Raw genomic sequence first — 11,144 nt, forward strand, 5'->3', positions numbered from 1 at the left:
GAGAACCACGAAACTCTAAAAAATGACATTACTTGTGGTTGATGGAAGATGAAGAAAAACAGGAACTCTCCCTCACTGCAAGTGGAATAATTGTGTGGCTACTTTGAAAGACAGTTTGGCAGTTTTTTCCAAAGCTAGTCAATGCTCGCCTGAGAATCCAACATTGCACCTCTAGTATTTAGATAATTGCTTTGATAAAGTGTCCAAACAAAAACTAGCATGCAATTATTCATAGCAACTCTACTCATAATGGTTAAAAATTTTAAAATATGAGGATGTCTTTCTGTGAATGAATACATAAGCAAGTTGGGGTACACCCATGAAAAGAGGGCAAATGACACCCTAAATTATATCTCTTTGGCATGAAGATTACAATGGGCAGACTTCTTTAAAAATAAGACACATGAGACTCTAGGAAACCCAAATCAAGACTGCCTTTTGTGAGGCAAATTTACATTTATAAGGGAAATCTCCATTTGAAAAGTAATCTCCCTTTCTGTACCAGGAATAAAAGAAAGACTAAATCTCAGAAAACTTATCAATAGAGAAGGCTAAGATTTAAATCTATATAATGAACATAACCTTCCTTTCTTTTGGTATTAGAGAAAGATGGCATTTCGGGTGATGTCGTGGGCCGTCTCAGGGAACTACTCAATTTCCTGGGCACCTCCCAGGCTCAAAGCAGGCACCCAAGTCCTCGAACTTGTTTGTACAATTATGTGAAGGTAGCTCACACCACAGAAATGTGTGCTTGAAATGATTTCAATTAAAAGTGTCATATGTATTTTTAATCACCATGAAAATCATGTAGGAATGTAGAACTGATACAATTTACACTATTCACAAACACTGAAAAGATCCCTAGTGAAAAGGGCCGAAGAGAAAAGTTCTCCATGATCACATGGTCACCGTGTGTGCTTCACATCCATCAAGGTTGTCAAAGTGAGAGTCTCAGTAACAAACCCAGAAAAAGAGAACAAGCAGCTGGACCAAGTGGTGACAGCTGAAGGGGCTGGCGGGTCACACAGTGATGCGGACGCCACACGGCTTCTTCACTGGTGGGTTATATGACGGCTCCTCAGGAGACTACCCCTGTTTGGGGTAAAACACCCTACAGTATTTTGTATAAAGTGGCAACTGTGAGTAGTTTTTACCATCATAGACATTACTGGAAAGTCCATTACTTTTCAGAACAACCATATCAATACCACAGCAGAGAAGCTGATAAGACAGACATCAAACCTTGCTATAGAAGCCAAGACTTACCAGAGTTGTGATGCTGATCACCCTTGTAGGAATCCACTTGTTATTAAGAGGCACTGTGGGATGAGTATACCAGTAGCCAGCAAGTCTTGGATCCTGTGCACGACCTGGGATGCAGGAGAAACAGTGAGATTTTAAAATTACAATTTTCCACAACACTTAACAAACAGTTGGTAAAATAATTCATTAAAGTTCAATATGAAATCAATGTACAAAAATCAGTTGCATTTCCATACACTAATAATAACCCATCAGAAGTAAAATTCAAGGAAACAATCACATTTATAATTGTATCAAAAAGAACAAAATATCTAGGAACAAATTTAACCAAGGATGTGAAAGACCTGTACTCAAAAAACTGTAAACCATTGAAAAAGAAGTTAAAGAAGACACAAATAAACAGAAAAATATTCTGTACTCATGGATTGGAAGAATTACTGGTATTAAATTATTGATTCTACCCAAACCTATCAACAAATTCACTGAAACAACAATATAATATTCAATGATATGTTTCATTGAAATAGAAATAACAACCCTACTATTTATATAGAACAACTAAGGACCTTCAACAGCCAAAGAAGTTCTGAGAAAGAAGGACACAACTATAGGTGTCTCCCTCCCTAGCATCAAATTGTATCACGGAGCTGTAGTAACCACAACAGTGAGGAACTGGCACAAACACAGACACACGGATGAGAGGAACAGCATAAAGAGCCCAGAGATAAACCCGCATGGCTGTGGTCAGTTAATTCATGAAAATAGGTCCAAGGACATACAAAGAGGGTGGAACATTCTCCTCAATAAACATTGCCAGGAAAATGGGACACCATGCACCAAAGAACATCACTGGTCAACATCTCCACTGCACACAAAACTAAATAAGACCCCACAGTTTTCCCCATCAACCTCTTTCTGAGGTTCCTCTGAAGACAGAACTCCCTTGAACAGTCAGCCGCATACAGGAAATTTCTCCCCACTTGGTCTTTTTTTACTCTTATGGTGCCTTTTCACAGCAATGCCCAAGAAAACTCAGCCCATGACAGCATGGACACAGCCCCACTGTCTAGAAGACAAAGCCCTGACAGTCCTGAAGAGACCAAGCCCCTGCCGGCTGTGCAAGGGGCCAAGTCCATGGGTAGAATGCACCTGTGCCCTGTGGGTCAGAGGTGGATCTGGTGCCCCGCTGTGGACCATAAAGAAAAGTTCAGGGGATGCTGAGCTCACAAAGCCCAGAGACCTCATCCTGAATGCAGTTCTGCTCTACATAGTGCCTTTGGAAATCCAAACTGAAACACAGCCAAATAGCTCATTATGCTGTCTCAAAAACTGGTTAAGGAGCAATTAATTAAAAAACGTATAGAATGAAGAGAACATAGACACAAACTTTACAACTGATAGCAAAATTCACTCAAGTTTGCCCATAGACAAATTTAAATGACAAAACTATAAAAATCTTAAAAGGAAAAGGGAGAAAATCTGTAAGACCTTGGGTCTGGTGATAAGTTTTAACTCACAACAACAAATGCCTATCTACAGATCAACACATAATTAATAACCTGGACTTTATAGAAGTATAGACGTCTACTCTGTGAAAGGTCTTATTCATAAAAGAAAAAGAGAAACCACAAACTAGGAGAAAGTATTTGCAAAATGCGCACCTGATAAAGGATTTGTACTCAAGTTATACCAATAAAATCTAGAACAAACAGCCCCAGTAAAAGTGGATAAAGACAGAAACAAACATCTGGCTAAAGAAGGTATACAGACAGAAAATAACCATACAAAAATACATTCAAGATCCTAGTGGAAGACAGGTGCAGCCAACTTTGGAAGACAGTCTGGCAGTTTCTTCCAAAGCCAAACAGTCTCAGCTTAGAATCCAAAAAAAATCATCTCTTGAGTTTAGACAACTGCTTTGAAAAACTTTTCAAACAAAAACGAACATCAAGTAATGCACAGGAGGTCTATGCATAATGGCTTAGAAACTCAAGTGATCAGTACGTCCTGAATTATTTGAGGCCAAGAGTACAACAAGTAGATAGGTTTCTGGCAGATGTTCTGGATGACTTTATCAGATCAAAACTTAGGATTTGATTTCAGGCTGAGATATGATACAATAGGTCACAATTTCTGAATGGGCTCCTGGCTCCATTTGACAGAGCTCTCTTATCAATACCAACTCCATGTTGATTTTCCTTCAAAAAGAGAAAGAATCAGTCTGGAGAGGCTACATATGCACTATGTGACCCAATTTATGTGAAATTTGGGGAAAGGGAAAAATAAGATATGGTAAACAGATCATGCGGGAGTTTTGAAATGTTCCATATGATACTTCATGGTGGACATTTGCCATTATGCATTTGTCTAAACCCATAGGTTTTTATGACCCAACAAGTCAGTTAAGTGATCGAGTAAGTGGTAGTGTCACAGGGTGGAATGCAGGATGTAACACAGGCTCTGTGTTAGAAATGTATGAAAACACTCGCTGCTGCTGGTGGAGAAGGGGCCAGCCTCAGTAACTGCAGGAATGAACAGAACGTGTAGACTACAGGGAAAACGTACTGCACGTAAACAGTGGGCTCTGTAAGATCCATCCCACACAGGTAGGAGCTAAGAACGCTGAAACCACTCATCTGGAGCAGAATGAGAAATGAACTGAATGGGTGGAAGCTAGTGGGAACCAGGATTCTACTGCCTGACTGGGAGTTACAGATAAGTGGGGGGGGTGTACACTGTCCATATGATAATGGATCAAGCTGGAGGCATCAGTATAATACCGTTTTCTGCTTCATATGAATACAGACATTTCCACATATAAATCTTTGTAATTAGGAGTGTATACTATTGGGAAGGGGGAAATTTCACTCTCTCTCCCTCTTGACTTCTTGTGGCTGGACTACTAATAAAACTAACGCAAGACAGTGCCACAGGAGAAAAAGAAATTTTAATTCCTACACACAAAAGTCTCATAGAAATGGGAAGTAAGAGGTAGTGAAAACAGGCAGATTTTATACATCTAGAAAACTATAAATTTATTAGGAATTCACAGCCCAAAGAAATGTAGCTTTTGGGTACTCAATGAAGAATCTGAACAGAGTTTGGGCTTGGGGTTGTAAATTTAAAAAGTTACAAGTTATGTTTATATGTGCCTCTGAACCTTTCACATGACAGGCTTATTTCCTGCTTTTAGGGAGATAGAGCGGGGGTCAGAGTGTCCCTCTTGCTTTGGCCACTTCTAAGTAACTTAAATTTAAAACACTATGTGGTTGTGGCAGATGGGTTGTCCCTGAGCAACAACAATACACTAAGGTGGGAACACATGCACACATTTCCTTGCATTGTCAGGTGAGAGCATTTTCCGTCCATATGTAAGTTCTTAATATCATTCTCTAAAAAGGAATCAGGACTCTTTGAAGAAATGGCTTATACTAGGACTGAGACAGTCAATATATGAGCCAGGATCATCTTGAATCTTGTATCAGAAAGTAAGGAAGTACCAGGGAAGAAAAAACCCCAAAATATGGAATGACCTCAAAGGAAACAGGAGCCAATGAAAGAGTTCTCAATAGCCAAAGCAGGAATGAACTGAGCAACCAAACCTGTAGTGTTGGATTATAACCAAAAGATTTAAATAACTATCCAGGTGTCCACAATGGTGAAGTTAAATGATGACATAGTTTTGTTTTGTTTTGTTTTTAATAAATGAGATTGAATACAAAACTCCTATGCAGAAGTGTTCCTAATAATCCATGACATCCATCAAGGAGGTGGAGCTAAAGCCCCCTCTCCTGAAGTGTCTGTTCCACATTGTGACCTCCTCCAGATTAGGTCAGAAGCAAGAAAAGTCTGAGATCCCACTGCTGCACATGTATCCAGAGCAACACTAATGTGAAAAGACACATGCACTGACTGATTTTTTACCACAGTGGGCAACATTAAATAGCGGGGAAAATTGTGTTTTCAACAAATGGTGCCAGGCAATTGTCTATCCAGTGAAATTTTTTTCATTTCCAAGAGAAATGAAATTGGATCCTTGCTTCATACCACATGCAAAATTAACTCAAGATACATAAAAAGCTTAAATTTAAAGAGTGGTAAAGTGACAATCAGCCCTCATCTGCTGATTCCACATTTGCAGAATCAGTCACCTTCACAGATAAAAAATTAATAATAATCTGAGAAAGTTCCATTAAAAAAAACTTGAATTTGTGGCATGCCAGAGACTATTTAAATAACATTACATTTTCTTCACAATTATTTACGTACCATTTACATTGTATTATTTATTATAAGTTATCTAGAGATGATTTTAAACATACAGGAAGATGTGCTTAGATTATTTACAAATACTACCCCTTTTTATATAATGGATTTGAACACCAACAGATATTTAGTATCCACTGGGTGTCCTGGAACCAACACCTCACAGATAGGGAGGGAAGCTGTATAAACTCTCAAAGAAACAATGGGGATAAGTCATCATGACCTTGGATTTAGCAATTTTTTTTATATCTGATAGCAAACACAAGCAAGGAAAGAAAAAAATAAATCACCTTTCCTCAAAATTAAAGACTTTTGTACATCAAAGATGCTATCCAGAAACTGAAAAGACAGCACACAAAGTCAAAGAAAATACTTGTACATTATATACTTGAAAAAAACTTTATCAAGAATATATCAATAACTTTTAAAACTCATAAAAAGACAAAGCAAATCCATTTTTAACATGGTAAAAGGACTTAAATAGACCCGTCTCTATATGTAAGCTAAAAAAAAAGTACAGTATATGGTATATATATATATTTACATGCAATGTAATTTATATGTGCAGTCAAACAGTAATAATTCCACCTAATAAAATGAAAAAGAAACATGCCAATAAATTTAAAAATTAAATATATTTTTTTAAATAGACCCTTCTCCAGACAAGACAAATAACCGACAAGCACATGAAAAGATGTTAAAAATCAGTCATGATAGAAATGTAAATGAATACCATAATGCCGTCCCTCCCAAGCACACTAGGAGCCCTACGATCAAGAAAATTAAAAACAACAAGTATTGGCAAAAATGTAGAGAGATTGAAACTTTTAAACATTACTTGAAAAATTGGAAAATGTTACACCCCATGTGTCCAGTTTGTCATTTCCTCAAAAAGATAAAAAAAGTACAGTTACGTTATGGTTCAACAAGTTCACTCCTAGATATAGACCCCAAAACATTAAAAACAGGTGTTCAAACAAAAAAAGGCACACACATATTCACAGCAGCACTATTCACAGTGGCCCTGAAGGTAGAACAATTGAAATGTCCATCAAAGGCTAAATAGATAAACAATAGGCTACATCCATAAACTGCCATGTTATTCTGCCATATGAAGGAATAAACTGGTACAGCCAAGGTGGAGAACCATATAGAAGTTGCTCAAAAACTTACACATGGGGTTGACATGTGATCCATCAATGCCACTTCAGGATATATGTTCAAAATATCTGAAAGCAGGAACTGGAAGAGAAATGAGTACACCCATATCCGTGGCAGCACTAATCACAACAGCAAAGGGTGGAAACAACTCACCTGTCCATCAGCAAGTGAATGGATAAACTACATGTGGTGTACACACAGTGGGGTACTGCACAGACTTAAAAACTAACGAAATTATGACATGCGCTGCAACGTGAATAAATCTTGAAGTCACTATGCTAAGTGAAATAAGCCAGACACAGAAGGACAAATATTACAGGATTCCCCTTGTACAAGGCATCCAGAGAAGTCAAATGCAGAGATAGAAAGAGTGTCACTGCCAGGGGCTGAGGGGAGTCAGTGTTTACTGGATACAGGGTTTCACTTGGGGGAAGTGAGTAAGTTCTGGAGACGGTGAGGCATCTGTACAACAATGTGAATCTAGTTAATACCATAGACCTGCATAGTTAAATGGTTTAAGTGGTAAATGTTATCTTCTGTATTTTTAATGACAATGAAAAATGTGAATGAATCACTAATGATTCAAATTGGATAAAGATTGAAAACATTCTAAGTAAAAGGAGACACACAGAAGAGGCCACCCATATCGTATTCATCTTGTGCACCTTAAATCCATTAAGATTTTGAAAAAGAGGGAAACTCTCAGTAATCATTTCAGAAAAAGAAAACTGGCACAGAATGGAAAAAGGATTTCCATAAGTTGGCGCATAGGGGAAGGCTGAAGTGGGCCTGTGGACGGGGTTACAAGATGAACCATGCAATCTCTTCACTTCGGGTTTATGTGCTGGTTCCCTGGGGGAGTATCCCAGTGTTAGGTAAAACCCACTGGAGTGTTCCATGTGAGGTGGCAAATGTGAGCACTGCGTAATGCTATTTAAAGTATTTTATATGCAACTTTATAACAAAACTTTATAAGAAACTTTATTAGAAACTATATTACTTTTGAAAACAACCATGTCAATACCACACCAAAAAAGCAGAGAAGACATCAGATTTCCCTATTTCCAGTTCACCCAAAGTGCTGATGCTCGTCGCCCTTGCAGGAGTCCACATGTAACTTAGAGGCACTGTGGGAAGATTAGGAGCCACTGTGTCTTAGGTATTGTGGGGGACCTGGATGGAGTCCAAACAGGGTGACTTCTGATTTCTAGTTTTCCACATCAAACCATCAAAAAACTCTTAGAACTAATAAATCATTTCAGTAAAGCTACAAGGTACAAAATCAACACACAAAAATCAGTTGTCTTTCTATACGTTAATAATGAAACATCAGAAAGAGACTTTTTTAAAATCCCATTTACAATTGCACCCAAAAAATATCTAGCAATAAATTGAATCAAGGCTGTGAAAGACCTGCACACTGAAAATTCTAAGACACTGAGGAAAGAAACTGAACAGACGCAAATAAATGGAAGGATACCCTGTGCTCACGGACAGAAAGAATTAATATGGTTAAAATGTCCATTCTACCCAAAGCAGTGCTCAGACTCAAAGCAAGCCTCGTCAAATCACTGTGCCCTCCACCAGAAAAAAACAGAACACTGTGAATTGACTATACTTCAATAAAATAAAATAAACTTCAGTGGTATTTTTCACAGAAATGGAACAAACATTCCTAACATTCATGTGGAAACACAAAGGACCCTGAACAGCCAGAGAGATTCTACAAAAGGGAAACAGGCTGGAGGCATCTCCTTCCATGGCTTCACACGGCATTACAAAAGCACAGTCACCAAAACTTTGTGGAATTGGCACAACGACAGGGAAAAGGACCAGAGAGAGTCTGCAAACAAACCTACGGGTGTGTGGTCAATTAACTCACAAGAAAGGAGCCAGGAACCTGCACTGGGAAAAGGACAGCCTCCTTACCGAATGGTGCTGGGAAAACTGGACACCACATGGCAAAGAAGGACATGGCACACTCTCTGCACCACACACAAAACCTGACTAAACCCCACAGCTTCCCACATCCAGCCCTTCCTCCCCTGGGGCCTCTGAGGAGGGCCTCCCCTCAGCAGTCAGCCCCTCACGGGAAACCTCCCCTCACTTTCCCTCATTTTTCTTTCCTCCTCACCTTCCCTTCAGTGCAGCACCTCCTATTGGGCCCTGAGGAGGCTGGGCTCCAGTCAGCGGGGACATAACCCCCTGTTGTCCCAAAGCCCCAGCAGGTCCAGAGGAGAAGCGGCTCAAGTCAGCTGCGCAGAACGCCAGATCCTCAGGCAGAACGCACGCGAGTTCCCGCCACAGCTGGGGGAGGCGGGCTCTGGGCCCCACCAGCCAATGGGAAAGCGCGGACCCAGCCGCCCTCACAGCCATTGGAGGCCATGCCCTGACAGCGGCTCTGCTCAATCCTTTAAACTGGAAATTCAAACTGAAATAGAGCCATCTATTCTATCTATAGAATCCATATCTTCTCCAAATACTTAAGAAACAATTAACTGGAAGCCATACAGAATGAAGTGAATGGAGACACAAACTTTAAACCTTACACCCTTGTTTACTGAGCTTTCATGATAATCTGCCGTAAATGACTTCCTCCCTCCCCAAGGCCTTGCTTTTGTTTTTAGCTGAAGGTGATATTTAAGGTGATGCCTCTGGCCATTTCAGGAAGGGAGTCAGTGTTCATGGGTGTCTCCCCTGTATACAGGAGGTATGCATGTTATTCAACTTGCTTTTCTTTCTCCCTGTAATCTGTCTTATTAGGGGGTGAGGGCGGTGTTAAACAAGAACCTAGAAGGGAAGAGGGAAAACTGATTTTCCTCCCATACACATGCAATGGAATACTACTCAGCAATAGAAATTAAACCGTCAACCCACAGAAAGGCACAGGTAAGTCTTACTTGTATGTTACTAAGTGAAAGAATCCAGTCTGAGGAGGCTGCACACAGTAGGACCCTATTTATGACAATCATGGAAAAGGCACAATTATATACATAAGCAGATCATAGGGTGGGGTTGGGGCGCTGAATTATCCCATGTGAAACTTTAGCTTGGTGTCACTGTAAGTATGTCTAAGCCCACACCTTTGTACAGCCCAAAGGTCAATCATAATCTACTCAAATTTAGCTATTTAGGGTGTACCAGCATCGCAAGATGGAACACACAATGTGACAGAATCTAACTGTATTAGAAATAGGTGTAAAAACTCAGTCGGTGGTGGGTCAAAAGGTGCTGACCTAAGTTAACTTTGGAAATGCACAGAATCATTCTGCAAAGGCAGAATGGACCATTGTTAACCTGTGGGCTTTATATTACAAAGTTCTTTTCAGGGTGTAGTAGCTAACAATTCTGAAACCACTGTGAATGGAACCTGGAAAAGAGAAATGAGTTGATAAAGGGCAGGTGGTGGGAGCCAGGCTTCTCACTGTGGGAATGGGAAGTCACAGATAAGCAAGGGGAGAGCCTTGGCCCCCATATTCCTGAATCTGAGCTTCCTGGACAGATGGTGTGGGGAGTGGACTGGGAGGGGGAAGGCACAGTTCTTTACCCTGGGAAGGTCCTGCAGATGTAGGAACCTCACACCCCTTCCTTCCCCCATACCTGCTGGAAACACTCAGGCCTTTGAAATCAGCTAATGCAGCTTTTAAGACATTCTCACCCCCAGGCAGCTAAAGGAGCATGAGGGTCTTGCACTACCCCAAGCTGTCCCAGAATCCAGGCCCTGGAGGGTGGATCCAGGATGGAGTGCCTGGATCTCTGACCAGCAGTCCAAAGCAAGGAAGAAGACCAGTCCTGAGGGCAGGGGTCTCCTGAAGCCTGTGAACCCGGTGCCCTGATGGGATTCATTCCCTGTGGTGACATGGGCGGGGCCTGCAGTGGTTCTGTTTTCCACCTGTGCCCCTTGAATGAGGTCAGGGCAGAACTGGACTCAGGGATCCCCTGGCAGTGTTTCAGTCTCACACAGTGGCTTTATAAAGGAACAGGAGAGTGAAGCTGAGCACCTGACAGCCAATTCTCTCTGGCTCTGAGCTGCTTCCATCAGGACCACAGTCCCCTGCATGGAGTCTACTGTAACCCACCTGCCGTGACCTGGGCTCTCCCCTTCCTCCCTGGACCCCTCTCCCAGGCCTGATGCATCTGTCCAAACACTGTGTCCCCCTCTCACTTTGGGGTTAGTATGTCTGCTGTAACCCACCAGCCCCCACCCAGCCTCTCCTCTTCCTCCCTGGACCCCACTCCCAGGCCAGATGCATCTGTCTAAACCCTGCATCACCCTCTCACCTTGAGGCTGACAGGCTCCACACAGGACTGTTGTCCTGCCGCTCCCCACACCCCAGGAGGCAGCCCCACCTTCCCTGTTTGCTGAGCCAAGGCACCTGGGGCTTCCTAGTCCCCCACTTTCCTTGTGCCTTGGTGACTGTCAGCTCTTCCTCCCAAAATCCCAGGTGGTGTTT

Source organism: Camelus dromedarius, chromosome 9, assembly GCF_036321535.1.
Source record: "Camelus dromedarius isolate mCamDro1 chromosome 9, mCamDro1.pat, whole genome shotgun sequence".
NCBI lineage: Eukaryota > Metazoa > Chordata > Mammalia > Artiodactyla > Camelidae > Camelus > Camelus dromedarius.